We start from the raw sequence: 15,497 nt of genomic DNA, 5'->3' as shown, positions 1-15,497 counted from the left end.
TCCCTGGAATCCGTGGTGGAGAGGAGGAAGGACACTGAGGTGTGGGAACTGTATTTGCCAGAGAGCTGTGCTTGAGACGTTCAGGGACAGTGAGAACATATTTTTTGGCTGATCAGTTAATGTCCTCATCAATCACGGTTCCTCTGTGTCAAAACTCGAGTGTCCCAGAGAGACTGCCTTCTTAAGAGAAGGAGGTTTTTGACAGGAATTTAAGGGTCCTTAGGGTATATTACTAAAATTTGGGATGATCACAGTTGTGAATTCCTAACAAGTGTACCCCTGCATGTCTGTGAAAAACAAGGTTGGAACTGACCCACTCAGTCCAGGCCTCTGTTAAGAAGCCAGCATTTCAAGCACTGAGTCGACCAGCTGGCTGCACCTCAGACCATCTGGTCAATAAACCTATATCAGTGACCCAGTTCTTTCTGAGAATGGCCATACCAGCCTCACTTTTGTTATTGGGGGTGAAGACAGGCTCTGGGTACTTTGGGATAAAGGAATCTTTAGATTCTTCTAAATGAAGAAAGGTTCGTGGAGCACCTGGGTGGTGCAGTCGGTTAAGCATCTGACTCTTGGTTTCGGCTCAGGTCATGATCTCATATTCATGAGTTCGAGCCACATGTCTGGCTCTGCGCTTGAGAGCTCGGAGCCTGTGTGAGATTCCCTCTCCCTCTCTCTCTGCTCCTCCCCTGCTCTCTCTCCCTGTCTCTCAAAATAAATAAACTTTTAAAAATCTTAAAAAAATAAATAAAAGAAGAAAAGATTCTTCTTTTAGAAGAATCGAAAGAGTCTTTAGAATGTTTTCCTGCCCTTGCCCATACTAAATGCAGAGCCTCAAATTTGCCGGTAGGACTCACCCACTGTAGCCCCGTATCTGTTTAGGAAGGCTTTCTTCTCTACTGTCGTGGCTGATCTTCCACCATTTGGCAGAAGGCAAAAGGGGCGTGGCCACGGTCAATCCAAGGTCATTGTAATTACGCCTGGCAACCTTGGCAGGAAAGCAGAACCCTCCCAACCTATTTTAGAAGACTTAGGACTCTGGAAAAGACTGTGATCACTCTATCTTGGGTCCCTCAGTTGACTTACAACCAATTTCTCTAGCTAGGGGACTGAGGATGGGCCATATGCTAATTGTTTCAGAGGGATGGGCAGGCAACTGGAATAGGCAGTCCTGCCATCCTCCCATGAGAAGCATAATGAGGAACATCAATGCCATAGGTGGAGGCTGTTATAGAATGAACCAGAGGAGAGAGATACTAGATAAAGCAAAGTAGCAGATGTCTCCTACACTGGAGAAATCAGAGAAAATGAGCAATTGGGTTTGGAGCAAAAAGAAGCAGAACTTGGAGAAATTCTGGACTAAATTTTTTTAGAATGCTGGGGCTTTAGGTGTGGATGGAGAGGAAGGTGTTAAAGGCATGGGCCAGACCCTGACACTGCTGAAAAAGTGACTGCAAGACCAGCCATACCTCTTCCTATGTGAAGGCCAGCAGATGGCACCTGGTTGTGGGGACCAGGTTACTGACACTTGGTGGCCTCTTGCTTTAAACTTATTTTCTTGGGACACCTGGGTGGCTCAGTCAGTTAAGTGTCTGACTTCAGCTCAGGTCCTGATCTCATAGTTTGTGAGTTTGAGCCCTGCGTCAAGCTCTGTGCTTACAGTTCAGAGCCTGGAGCCTGCTTCCTCCAGTCCCATCACACAGGTTTCTCTGTCTCCCTCTCTCTCTGCCCCTCCATCACTCACACTCTGTCTCTCTCTCAAAAATAAATATTAAAAAAAATAAACTTATTTTCTCTAAAATAATAAAGATGTCAGGACATCTTCCTCACTATTTTGGGAAGTTTCTTTCCCCTTGCTGGTGGTCAGGAAGGCTGACAGTTTAGCTAAAATAAATTTAGTGCTTTTGTTTAAGCTCTGGTACAATTCATTGCATTCAGGCAGTTTGCATCATGGTACAGTGAGCTCTGATGGAACACCATGGATAGGAAGGGGAGGGTTGAATGTTTAGAAACACAAAGTGAGCAAAGAAACCACAGGGAAGATTGGGTCAGCTAAAAGGAAAAATCTGTTAATTTCTTAGGAAGGGGAAGTCAATGAAAGTGGCATTTCTGTCTGTCATATCTTCAAGGTAACATTTTAATGTAGCAGTATGTATCAACATAAGCTTGTTTGCCAGGGATGGCTATAGAGACTGAAACATGGAGGCTGCTTGGAGCCCTGTGTTAAGAAGGATTCTGAAGCAGCATCTGGCCTCACCCAGAAACAGTGTTATATTTGATACAGCAAAGCACTCTGGCCTCATAGAACTGAAGCAGGGTGGTGACCATCCACTACATTTGCCTTCTTCAGGGACTGAAGACTCTCACACTGAGGATTTATCCCAGGAAACAATTACAATGGAAGGAAAAGAGGTTACATGCCACACAAGTGTTCTCCTTGATCCTGTTTGCTATATCAGCAATTTGTCCTACGGAAGGTGAATGGTTACTTGTCAGAATTAAATATTTGACCAAGAAGACCATGTAGAAACATGGGAAAATGTGTGACATTAAATGTTGAGTAAAAATAAAACATTTATATACATGCAATGATTACAATGAGGTAAAAAGAGACAAGATACACACACATTCGTGTGCATGCAGGTTATTTCCTTTATGTTCACTGGCATGTGGAACTCAGTTTATACCACATAGTAGGTGTGCAATAAATAATTGTTGACTATCCTATTGCTAGCTTTACATATGTTTACAATAAAAACAACTCTCAAAGAAGGAATGATAACAAAAACAACAAAAAATCCAAGCTGTCGAAAATTAATGTTTGTTTTCTCCTCTGTGAGAAATAGCAATTTGTTCTGCTTCCTCCAGTCCCATCACACAGGCTCATCCGAGGACTACCCTGAGCAACTTCCATGAAATCCCTGCAGGCGGTCACATCTACCAGCAAAGACTTCTCTTCTCCTCCTTTCCTTCTGGATTCTCAGGCTCAGGCCTCTGAAATTCTGAAAGCAGCCTTGTTTCTTGTCCTTCCAGAGACTGTGCATTTGCCCCTCAGGAAGTTTTTCTTTCATTGTGTGTGGTCAGATAGGTAATTAACTACAAGAATAATCTCAGTAGCGTCTCCAAGGCCAGCTGAAAGCTTTTTGATGGGATTCAAAATTCAGAGCTGATGTCCATGCATACGGTTCCTGGAGTAATTGACAGACTGAGGCCGGGTATCAAACTGACCTCAGATGTTGACAAAAACCCCTGGTCGCTGGAACAACTTCTAAATATGTGGACAACTGACCAATTACTGTGTAACTTCACTAACTTCAGAAACTCTCCTAATATTCCCTAATTCCATCAAACAATAATTATTCTTTTTCTCTGAATCACACAAAGCATCATAACCCTCGACTAGGAAATTAAAGTTATTTTCAATTTCCTTGGGCAAGGCAAAGGCAAGGGTAAATTAACAGTCTGTAGCTTGTCTGGAACTAGAAAAGCATTGAAAATGTGGTGCGGAGTTACAATGTAGGAAGATCGGCAAAGACAATGCAATATTTAGCTGATGGTAATCTCAGAAGATACATTAGGAGGACAGAAGCTGCTAGATAAACAGGCAATATCTCTGGGAGCAAAGTGAAAATGGAGAGGGGGGGCAGTCATTGCAGTGATTTAGACCAAGAAAAAGCCATGGTTTATCTGTCTACACCAATCTAATACACTAGACAACACAACATCTGTCTGTTTCACTGGATACAAAATAGTCAATTCACTGTCACATGAAATTTACTCATTATAAAGTAATAGTTTTCTGTGTCTCTTTACTTCTCACCCAAATATCTTCTGTTTCTAGCCTTTTAGAAAAATAACATCATTTTTCCTTATAACAGTAATACTTGCATGCATCTATTTGCGAATTTTATTGAATTTTTACCACGAGCAGGCACCATGTGAGCAAAAGGGGTAGAGAGTAGGCAATAAAAAATGGTCAGGAAGACAGGTAGATTAAAGAGGCAATTACAATTCGGTGTTACAATACAAGGATGTATTAGGTACTCTCAAAGCTCAACAGAGGGGGCCTACGCCAGACTGGTGAAGCCTTTCTGGAGGAGGTAACAAATAAGCTAGTTCTGAAGATAAAATAGCTTGGGTGGTAGAGGAAGCATCCTGTATCACCTGTAATTTTTCTTCTCAGATAAAAGAGCTGTTAGCATTTATGTGTATTTTCTTCTGGTATTTTTTTCCATACACATACAGACAGATAGGTAGATATATAAATATCAAAATAATTATTATATAGATGTATATAGATTTTTAGAACTGTGACCATAATGTCTATGTCTCATTCAATGTTGGCTTTTCCATGCCTTTAAATTTGTGTTGAAAACATGGATTTTGATAGATGAATCATAATATATTAAAAAGATGTTTCATAATGTATTTCATCACTCTCCTTGTATCTGGCACAGTTATCATTTCCAAGCTGCAAAACCAACCTTGGCTAAATTAAATGGAAGAAGAATTTACTGGAATAATACTTGATAGCCATCGAATCTATGGAAGGGCTAGAAAAAATAGGATAAGAAAAAGGGCAGAAATCAAGATAGACTCAGCAGTGTGAACCCTAGTTAGGACTGACCACAGAAACAAAATGTCAGCATTTTTGTACTTACTTAGGTTTCTATGTTCTGAGAAGGAGCATCGTGTTGGACAAGCCAAGGAAATGGGTCCCACCCTACCTATAAGGAGATAGACTTTCGTAAAGTGGAGCCCTGACTCCATCAAGACTCACCTGCTGGGGCCTTCCTCCGAAAAGGAAGGGCACTAGGATTTGGCTGGTAGAAAAACCCGAGCAATGTCCACTACTTTCCTATTACTAGATATGGATGTTGTTTCCTTTTCCCCCCTGTTTTTCTTTGTAATATCAAACTATTGGACTTTCTTCTACAAAATCTTTGCACTCCTCTGATTATCTCCATAAGAGAAATTCCCTAGAAATGAAATTTCTGTTTGAAAGACCATGAACATTTTAAGTCTCTTGATACATATTGCCGAATTTCTTTTCTGAAAAGTTGGGTTAGTTTAAGTTTACTCTTGGAGTCTGTATGAGCGTGCCTGCCCCACATTGGGCATTCTTGTTTTTAGACATCTTTATGTCCATTCCTGTCTAGTCTGGGCTTGTCTGTACAGCCCGTACCTCCTTTAAATTATACTTCTTTGAAGGCAAAGCACGTAATGGCAAAGTGAATAATTCAGTAAATAAGTTGTTTATTTTCTTGAGTTTATTTGTGATAATTACCTTTATTGATTTTCTTCCCCATTAATTTGATTAATTCGGGGGCTGCTTCTTTTATTATGCTGTAGAGAAGCTGTTTCTTTTTCCCTTCTGGAAAGGAAGTACTTACAAAGCAGTAAGTGGGTCTGAAATAACAGAGGCTAGAATTCTGCGTGTGAGGTCCTGAGAGGAGGCCTCACCCTCCTGCAGCAGGTGGCTCTGCTGATGCCATCTTAACCATCTCTCTCCCAGACCTCCCGGAAGCAGAGGCAGAGCGCATGTCCCGAAGCAGACCCTTCCAGCAAGCCATAGCTGCGGTACAAATCCAGTGACCCATGACCAGAGAAGTGATGAGATATTTCAGAAGAACTTAGAAGAATACTTAGAAGAACATATTTATTTTTAGCAGGAAATTGAAAGGGATGAAAAATGTTAGGGCCTGGGCTTCCATCAAAAGAGAGTTTGCTGGGTCTGGGAAGGATCACTTGACAAGGAGTCTGGGACCCAGAATGGTGGTCCTGCTTTGCCATCAACTAGCTGTGTGGCCTTGAAGAAGTCACTTCACCTCCTTGGATTTCAGTGGGGATGGGGGATGGCCCACAGGATCTTAAGAAGACTTCTCTTTCTGATGGTGAGCAGAAGATCCTGAGATTACTTACTCAGGATTTTTCAGCATTGTCTCGACTTTAAATGGCACTTTCACTTTGTTGTCAGGTAGGAAAAAACCTAATGAATACACACATCTTTCCCCACACCCTGGGGCTCACAGGTTTCTTTGGGGCTAGCTAGACCTAGACAAAAGACAGGCATAAGACAAGCTTAATTCTGTCAAAGAAAGCCACTTTTTTTCTATTTGCATAATTTGATTATAACATTCTGCCCTTGTCAAGTTCTTTCCTATTTGAAGACATTTACACAATGGGTTATAACTGTATTATTATTGTTAGCCGTTAACCATGGGTGAGTCACCTTTTTAAATGAGTTTATGTGCCTTATTAAGTATTCCACTCACAAGGACCAGAGATAAGCCCTCATTCTGGAGCACTGGCATGAACAACCATCGCTAGGTGTCTGTGCTTGGCAGGTAGCCAGGTTGATGCCAAACTCTGATTGGTTGGATGCTCTCATGGCCATGTGGCCCTGGATCCAGGCGATGGTGCATGTTCACGGGACAGTGGGCAGTGGTAACCTTCCTAGTTGTAAAGGAATGTCAAGCTCATTGAAAAGTTTATATAACACAGAATTGTTTTCAATTTTCCTTAAGTAAATATCTGGCAAGGCCCAGAATTGGATATAATCCAATTGGATTATATCCAATTCTGCAGATAAAATGCCCCCAAACACATTTCCTCTGGAGAAGGGCTGAAAATATATGCACATTTATATTTGTCTAATTTAAGCAAATCTCATTAATGTGAATGATGCAGAAAAATATACAGTGATGGAGTGGTTCATGTTCTCATGCTAGTTTGGAAGGGAGTTCGTTATAGGCCATAGGAGGTTAGCATTTACTGAGGCTCTTTCCATATGATGCCTTTACTAATGTAAGACCCTAGTCCAGGGATCCCTATTCCAGGGATGGTACTTGTGCCTCAACCCTCCCTTCCAAGCCCGGAACAGATAGCATCAATAGAAGAAGGCATTCTTTCCTGCTGAGATGGCCAGTCAGACACCCGAGGAGGGACTGAATCACTCTCTGATGAAAGGTGTCTACCAGATTGTCTTTATGAGAAGTCACTTCTCCCACAAAAGAAAAGTGATCCTATTACTTCTTAAATATGATTGATGGAATAGATTTGAATGCATTTATTTATTTTTTATTTTTTGTTTATTTATTTATTTTGACAGAGAGAGTGTGTGCACAAGTAGGGGCAGAGGAAGAGAAAGATACAGAGAGAGACAGAGATAAAAAGGGAGAAAGAGAGAATCTCAAGCAGGTTCCATACTCTGAGTGGAACCCAACATGGGCTTGATCCCATGTCACTGGGATCATGACCTGAGCCAAATTCAAGGGTCAGGTGCTCAACCAACTTTAGCCATGCAGGTGCCCCTAAAGTTGAGTGCTCTTGAGCTTATAAACTAATGTGCCAGAAGGTTATATTGACTTTCATTGTATTCTCAGAGGCTGAACTGAGACCCCAGAGTTGAGGGCAATGAATGATAAGTACCCATGCCTTTTGGGGAGAAAAAGGTGCTAGATACCAGACCCGTTCATGGAGAGCTACTGAAAGTCAGCAAAATTGTTCCCTCCTGTCTGCCATTTACCCCCAGTGTCTGTAGGAGGAAGATCAGAATTTGGGAATGTGGGATTAAATGAAGGGATGTTTTAGGAGTAGAAAGCACTAAAAACTCCCCCCAGCACTCACACTGCTTCCAAGCATACAGGGCAACTCCAAGAATGGGTATGTGGAAGAACTGGGGGCCCATATCCCTGCCTAGAAGGCTTTGAAGGCCAAGGGCTGGCTGGAACTGCTTGTCACAGTGGCACCAGGTGACACAGTAGCAGCGTGAGCAATGGTCCTTGTGTCGTTCGTTTGTGGGACAGGAGAAAAGTATTTCCCATAAACCGAGTAGTCACAGTGGAGGGTAGCCAGGATTCGGCCCCTCCGTAAGGTCCCCCACCCAGAGGGTATCAGCTCAATGTGACATTGAACTCTGTAACAGATAAGTCTTCTCTGGCCACCTAGGCTAATAATGTGCCACCTCCAGTCCTATTACACCACCTGGCCTAATTCTTTGGTGGTACTTATAATGTAGACTTATTTTGTTTTCATTCTTAGTTTATTTCCTGGTACATGTCAAAAATTTTTTTGGTGGTGGCGAGGAAGTTAGGAGTGGAGAAGTGAAGGTTTGGGAAAGGTATCTCAAAAAGGCCACTCTATAAAGAGTAGAAAACTTATTAAATATATTTCAGGAAAGCAGGGACTGTATTCATCTTATTCATCACTATTTTCAGAGCTCAGAACAGAACCTGGCACATAGTAGCTGCTAAGCCAAAATATACAGAACACTAAATCTCTGCTGACCAAGAGTCCTAAGAGATAAGTAGACATCAATTGGTTCTGAGGAAGGTGATTTCTCAAGTCCACGGCCTACTTGTCAATGCCTGAGTTAAAAAGGTATAGTAGGAGAAAGGGGCAGGAACTATAGACTGGAATAAACTTTGGGAGCTCTCTGGCTTTCTATTGTTCCTTTGCCTCACTGCTTGGATAACTGGGAAGCAGTTCTTGAGTAGAGTTCTCTCCTGTCACCCTGGGTTCTCTGAAGCCACTATGTCTGCTGCCTCCCGGACAATCATGTGGGCTCTCAGTCTGTTTTGATTGATTTGCTTGGCAGTGATGAGCACTTCCCACCCTTGAAATGCTTTTGGGCTTCGGAGAAAATTGAGCACCTGCTCGGATGTTTGGAGACAATCTGGAGAGGTGGAAATATACAAAGGCCATGCATTTGCTGGTATTGCTGTGGCTTTCTACACATCCTCCTGAGGGATGTGGAATGAAAATAATTTACCTTGTGCAGGTATGTATCTTCAGTAATGGGGAACCCAAATGCACATTTATGAAAAGATCATGGAAAAACCAGGGTATTTTAAAAGTCATTCATTTCCCTACTTCTCATTAGAATCACAAATGAGATCCCTGACTTCCCAGTCATACTGTGATGAAGGAAATCACAGCCCATCCTCTCCCTCTCCATAAGATGCTTTTTCCCCCCTGAAAAACAGAGATAAAAGTGCTTTACATTTGAATAACACTTTACAGTTTACAAGCATTGCCACCTATGTTATATAATCTGATTGAAAAAAAAGATAAACCATCTGGTAAATTTTTACTCCTTCTTAAAGCTGAAGAACCTTTTGGGTGTTCAGTAAATAAATGAATGCCTTTTTAAATACAATGTAGAGACAGCCATCACTGCACGTTTCCTTCAGAGTAAGAATTATACATCAGATTGACCTTGAATGACAGATCACATACAAAAAATCAGGTGGGGCTGTTTTGAGAACTAAAAGATCCAGCAGAATCCAATCAGGTCTACATCTAAGGTCTGTGGGGCTCAAAGTAAGAGTACTTACAAATGGAGACCTGCTTACACATGTACAAATATTTAAAATGTATAAACCAAGGCAGAAAACTATAAAATAAAATATATCCTGTCTTCCTACTTTAACAAACAGATCTTTATGGTGTTCTGGAAGACCAGGTTTAGAGTCCCCCATAGACCACTACAGAGCAGGGAGAGTCTGACCTGGATGCCCCTCCTCTTCTTCCACTCTCAGCTCCATCTCATACAACAAGGGGCCTTCAGTGCAGGTGGGTGCACACCCAGCACCACCCCCCCCCCCCCTCAGCTCCATTTCTACCCTCTCAGGAGAGTAGTCTCCAGAGAAGAGATCTGCATGGTCCCAGAAGTGAACTCAGGGTCATGTAGAAAGGAAATGTTGGGTTGCTTGGTAGTGTGAAAGAGGTGAGTGGAGGTGCTAGATAGGAGTTCTTGATTCCCAGGAGTCCTCACTACATGGGGAGAGGTGTAGTCAGAGGAGAGACCATACAGGCCTCTCTAAAGTCTGGGTACCTGGGCAGGGCCCTTCTTGTCTGGGTCTAAAGGAGGTACTAAATCCAATGATAATTGGAATTAAACTGAGTGCTGCTTGCTCTCAACTTGTGTCTTAGTTACCCTTTACTCTAAATAAAATCCTTATAAATGTTAGAGTATCTATGACCTATTTAAAATGAAGCTCAATTTAGTTTTGATTTTTAAAACTTATTTAGGTCACTTGGGACAGAGCAACCACTAGTTAGAACAAATCGGCCAAAATTAGAAATAGAAAGTAGGAAGATAAAGCATGCTGTCTCTAGTCTAGACAGATAAAAAAGAGCAATAATGACAATAATAATGCTTTTAGTAGTATAATTCTTTGTTTCCAAAGCTCTTTCACTTATATATATGTATCATTGAATTCTTACAAAAATAAGCACCAATTCTTTGAAGTTTGAAAGATGTCTCCTCCAGGCAAGTAAAAAGGAAACCTTCCTGGGCACTTGAGGAATACATTTATAAACCCCATTAGCCTGAGGGAACTGTGTAGAAGGAAGAATCAAAACCCTCAAACAGACTTCAACTTTGGGCCAGCTCTGCTCTCAGTAGTGGCTGCCTCAAGTCCTTGATACAGGAAATCTCAGGCCATGCTGGGCCTCAGTGGTTGGTAGTGATTTGGCCATGTCTGTCATGGTCAAGGGAGAGGCCGTGATGACAATTGTGCCATGAATGTGTCACTGCTGGGCTTGAAGAATGCACGTGACAGACAGTAAAGACAAGCATGAGACCTGGGGTCACCATTAATCTTTTGAGGTTTATAGCAAGGAGGAAGATCCAACCAAATTCTTAGCAAGAATTCTCATATTCTTCAATATTTCTGTCTTCCCCAAGCAAAAATTATCTATTTCAGATTTCTTTGAGAGAGATGCTGCTTTCAACTTGCTTTCTTGGTTATGGAAAAAGATTGGACAGATACCTGCTAAGGTGTTAATTAATGATAACTGGATAAATATAAGACTTGGATTGTCTTCTCATCTCTGTCACTAACTAGCTGTGTGGCCTTGAGCAAATCCCTTAACCCGTCTGGACCTCTATTTTCTTATCTTCAAAATAGGAAGACTATCTCATTGATCTCTCAGCATTTTGTGAGGCTTAAAGGAGATAGTAGCAAAGCAAGCACTTGAAATAGAAAACTTTTGTACAGAGGTAAACCATTATAATTCCACTGAAAAATTAGCAAACTGTTCTAGGGTAGCATTCCCCAAAGTGTGCCCCTTAAAAACACCAGTTCTGCAGGAGGTCAATAGGTATTACACTAAAGACATCAAAATAGATGTAAATTTAGAAAACTCTGGGCTGATGAAACTTAAATGGACATTGTCACCACAGGAATTATTTAGAGTCTTTAACATGCATTGTGAGTCATTAAAATTGGGAAATAGCACACAGAGGTTCACATACTTATTTGGACACAGATTCTTCTTTTTTCAAAATATTAGTCCCTTCAGAACACAGTCCTTTAGAAATTATTGAATGGTCTGCCTTCTAAATTCTGTTGCAGCAGGAGTGCCCTCTGATCCATTTATTTATTTGATGAGCATTCACAGAGCCCTGTTAACCTACCAGGCACTGTTCAGTGTACAAAACAGAGGAAACAAAGCCCTGCTTTCATGAAGCTTACATCTCAGTGGGATATGATGTCACGCACCCAAAGAATGCTTGCCCTCAGAGAAGCGACTGCTGTCCTTTAACACAAAGAAACAAAACTCTGAAGTAGAATTGTTAGAAACAGAGAAAGCTTGGTGGGAAAGAATAGTTTGTAGGCAATCAGGGAAGACTGCTCTTAATTCTGTCTTCTATAACCTAATCCCGTCGGGGCACAAGATCTCATTCATCCATTCATTCATCAAGTGCTTATGGGCATGATATACGTTATACAGAGAAGTGCTTAAGACCCAATCTCTACCCTCACAGCCAACTTCCAGGTGGGCAGGCAGGTAAAGATGTGACGGATCATAGCTCAGTGTGTTATAGGTGCTGTGGTGGGGAGTATAGGATGATGTGGGAGCATGTTAGCAGGGCACCGAACACCAAACTTCAGAGCAACTCAGTGCAAGTACCATTTAAGTGGAATTATCCAGAGGTTGACAGTTTGTTTAGTAAACTGGCTTAGGGTGAGGAGGGGGAAATGGGCAGTAGAAACAGCTTTAGGTAGTAGAAATAGCTTGTGCAAAGACCTAGTGGCACCCCTGTTGTACAATCAGAGTAGAATGGGCAGGAAAAGATATAACATTAGGATTCTGTGTATGATTTTCTTTGAAATGTGTTTTGTTGGTGAAATAAAACTTGAAAATCATTGGGGGCTTCTGAGAGGAGATTTCTGAGATCCCTGCCATCTTTATAAGGCCTAGATTCTGCCCATTATATCAGTCTCTTTCCCAAAAATATTTGCATTTTTTATGTGGAAGTTTGGCAAATTGAGAATTCTCTCAATTCTCAAACCCAGAGGAACACATTGTTACTGGCAAATGTATTCATTAGAACAATTTTAGTGATAAATGACAGAAAACCCAACTCAAAACTTTAGCAAAGTAAGGAATTACCTACATAACAGAAAAAGCCAGAGAAAGGTTGATCTAGAGGCTTCAGACCCAGCCTCTCTCCATTTCTTAGTTCCTCTGGCTACCAAGTAATCTTCATTCTTGGGCAAGATGACTGCAGCCTCTTCATGTTTGTGTCCTCCATGTCAATGTCTAGTAGAAAAGGAGGTTGTCTTTCTGAAGCTTATGTGTCCCTGTATTCACTCTAATTGGGCCATCATATGCCCGACTCAATCACTGTAGCCTAGGGATAAAATTACAGCAATTGGACAGGCCTGGTCACATGGTCCAATATTGGAGAAGGAAGCGAGATTCATCAGAACCAGCTGACAGAATAGTTTCCTAGAGAAATTTTGGGGGCTATTAACAGAAGAATAGGGTTGAAAAGAAAGAAAGAAAAGAAAGAAAGAAAAAAAGAGAGAGAGAGAGAGAGAGAGAGAGAGAGAGAGAGAGAGAGAGAGAGAGAAAGAGAGAAAGAAAGAAAGAAAGAAAGAAAGAAAGAAAGAAAGAAAGAAAGAAAGAAAGAGAAAGAAAGAAAGAAAGAAAAAGGAAGGAAGGAAGGGAAGAGTAGGGAAGATAAGAAAATGAGAGAAGAAAGGTATTTTGTTTCCCTTTCACAAATGGAAAAAATCTATATCATAGAGTACTTCTGGTTGTTGGAAACAGGGGAAGTAGGAAGCATGGGGAGAAGGCTGTGAACATGACATTGGTTATATGTGAATATTCCCCTGAATCTGTCCTTCATTAGTCACATACCCATCAAATCTCTAGGTAGGAAAGAAATTTCCAGATCTCCAATTCCATAGTGATCACTGAATGCTTAAAACTCCTTTAGCCACCTACTCAGCCTAAAATCAACTAGTGTCTTGAATACCTTCCAGCAACAAGAAACTCATTCCTCCTGTAACTAATCATGTCATTGTTGCTGGGCTTCCATTATTATTAGCTTATCAGCCCTTTCAGTGATCTGAAGTCTTCCTTCTAACTCTCTGCTGGCTTCAGTTCTCTTTTATCTATAAAGAGAAGGCTTAATTCAGTGGAGGCAAAATGGTAGACTATAGTTAAATCTGACCTGAGACCAGATCATTGCCCAACACAATGCTTTAACTACAGTTGAGTGTGGGTGCTTCAGGTGATCAGGCAGGGTCTTTTTCCTGTGGTTCCCACAACTCACTGTTACACTTCCTGGGAGCTTCGTATGTTTATGCTACCTGCTTGCACTGGGAAGGGTTTTGATTTTGCAATGCCTGGTCTAATCTTTTCATGTGGTAGCCAATTAGGTACTCGAAGACTGTACTGTGACACATTAGGGGAAAAAAAGGAAGGGAAAAAAGAAGAGAATGGACATTGAACTTACAGAGCCCAGTGAATTCTTCTCCCTCAAAGTCTCACCTTGGGGGTGATGTATACTTTTCTCAATGATACTGCTTTTGCTCAAAAGGATTTTCAAACTCCTCTTGGAACTGTTTTCAGAGCCTGAAGCAAATTCTTTGAATATCCTCACTGGAGGCAAATCCTCATTCTTTGAGAGTGGTTCTGAATTTTGGAAGAAGCTAGAGTCCCTGAGTGCCAAGTGTTGATGAACAGGTCGGCGGGCATGACTGCCGGCCTCATCTTTTTTCTGTGTCCAGTGCAAAGTACAATTATGCAATCATGAGGCTGAGATCCTTGTAGGATCTCTTTAACTTTTTTGTCTTAGTTATTTATTTCTAATTTCATTAATTTAGTAACCAAGACATTCACATGGGTCAAATTTCAAAGATAATATGTAGTTTGAATAAAATTTCAAATATAAAATATAAGATCATATGTATTATACAATAGAATAAATAGTGAAAGTCCCTTTTGAGTCCTGCATTCACCCAGGTTTCTTTCAGGAGAGTCTATGCATATTCCTTAAATGTTTTGAAGAAGGCTCAAAGAATCATCTGTATATATTTAAACAATGCTTAAATTGCCTTTTAAGATCACTAAATTTTGTGCAAATTCTGGTATGTTTATGCCAACACCAATCTCATTACTTTATAATTACCTGAATTTTAGGGATAAAGTGCTGCCTTCCAGCCACAGAAGGTGGACCTTGAAAAGTTTCTGTAGTGGGAGGCTGTTCTCCTGGCTCAGTCACCTATGCCATATGAGAGACTGGAAAAGTAACTTTAGCTCTTTGAGCCTCAGTTTCTTCATCTGTCAAATGGGCATCATGTCAGCAACCCCCTCGTGGGTTATTGTGATGATTAAGTGAGATGATGCATGAAAACGTCCCAAAGAAGTTGTGATGGTTGATTTCTGGTGTTAACGTGGCTAGACCGTAACACTCATTTATTTGGTCAAACACCTAACCTAGATGTTACTGTGGTGAAGGTAGTTTTAGATGTGATTAACATTTATGATCAGGTGCCTGTAAGTAAAACAGACTATGTACTCCCCATAATGTTGATGGGCCTCATATGATCCATTGAAGCCATAAGAGCAAACACTGAAGTTCTTCAGAGTAGAAAGAATTCTGCCTCAAGATTGTAAGAGAGATCCTGCCTGGGTTTCCAAGCTGCAGGGCTGCCTTATGGCTTTCAGACCCAGGACTGCAACATCAACTCCTACCTGGATTTTTCAGCCTGCTGGCCTGCCCTGCAGACTTCAGACTTGCCAGCCCCCACAACTCTGTGAACTGTTCCTTAAAATAAATCTCTCTCTCTCTCTCTCTCATTGTATATATATCCTATTGCTTCTGTTTCTCTGGAGAGCTCTAACTAAGGCAGAGGGAGCACACTCTGGATATTGGTGGGTTGAGAGGTGGGAGGCAGTGTTTAAAGAAAACCCCAGATTTCAGTCCTGGTTTTTCCATCCCCCAGCTGAGCAGCCCTGAGTCAAACTCTTAGGACCCCTGAGCTTATTTCCCCACCCTGCCTAACGCCTTTGAAGGTTGCTGGGAAGATAAATGTTATGAAAATGGTTTGCCAAGTATCATGTACTAGCAGATGAGAATTATCTGGGTCTGACTACCTTCGAATGTACATAGGGTCTCCCTTTGGAGGTGCTCAGACTTACACCTTCCCCGGGCATTGATTCTTGTTTCTGTCTCTGGCTGCTGAGACCAT

Source organism: Suricata suricatta, chromosome 6, assembly GCF_006229205.1.
Source record: "Suricata suricatta isolate VVHF042 chromosome 6, meerkat_22Aug2017_6uvM2_HiC, whole genome shotgun sequence".
Lineage (NCBI taxonomy): Eukaryota > Metazoa > Chordata > Mammalia > Carnivora > Herpestidae > Suricata > Suricata suricatta.
This window is presented reverse-complemented; position numbering follows the sequence as displayed.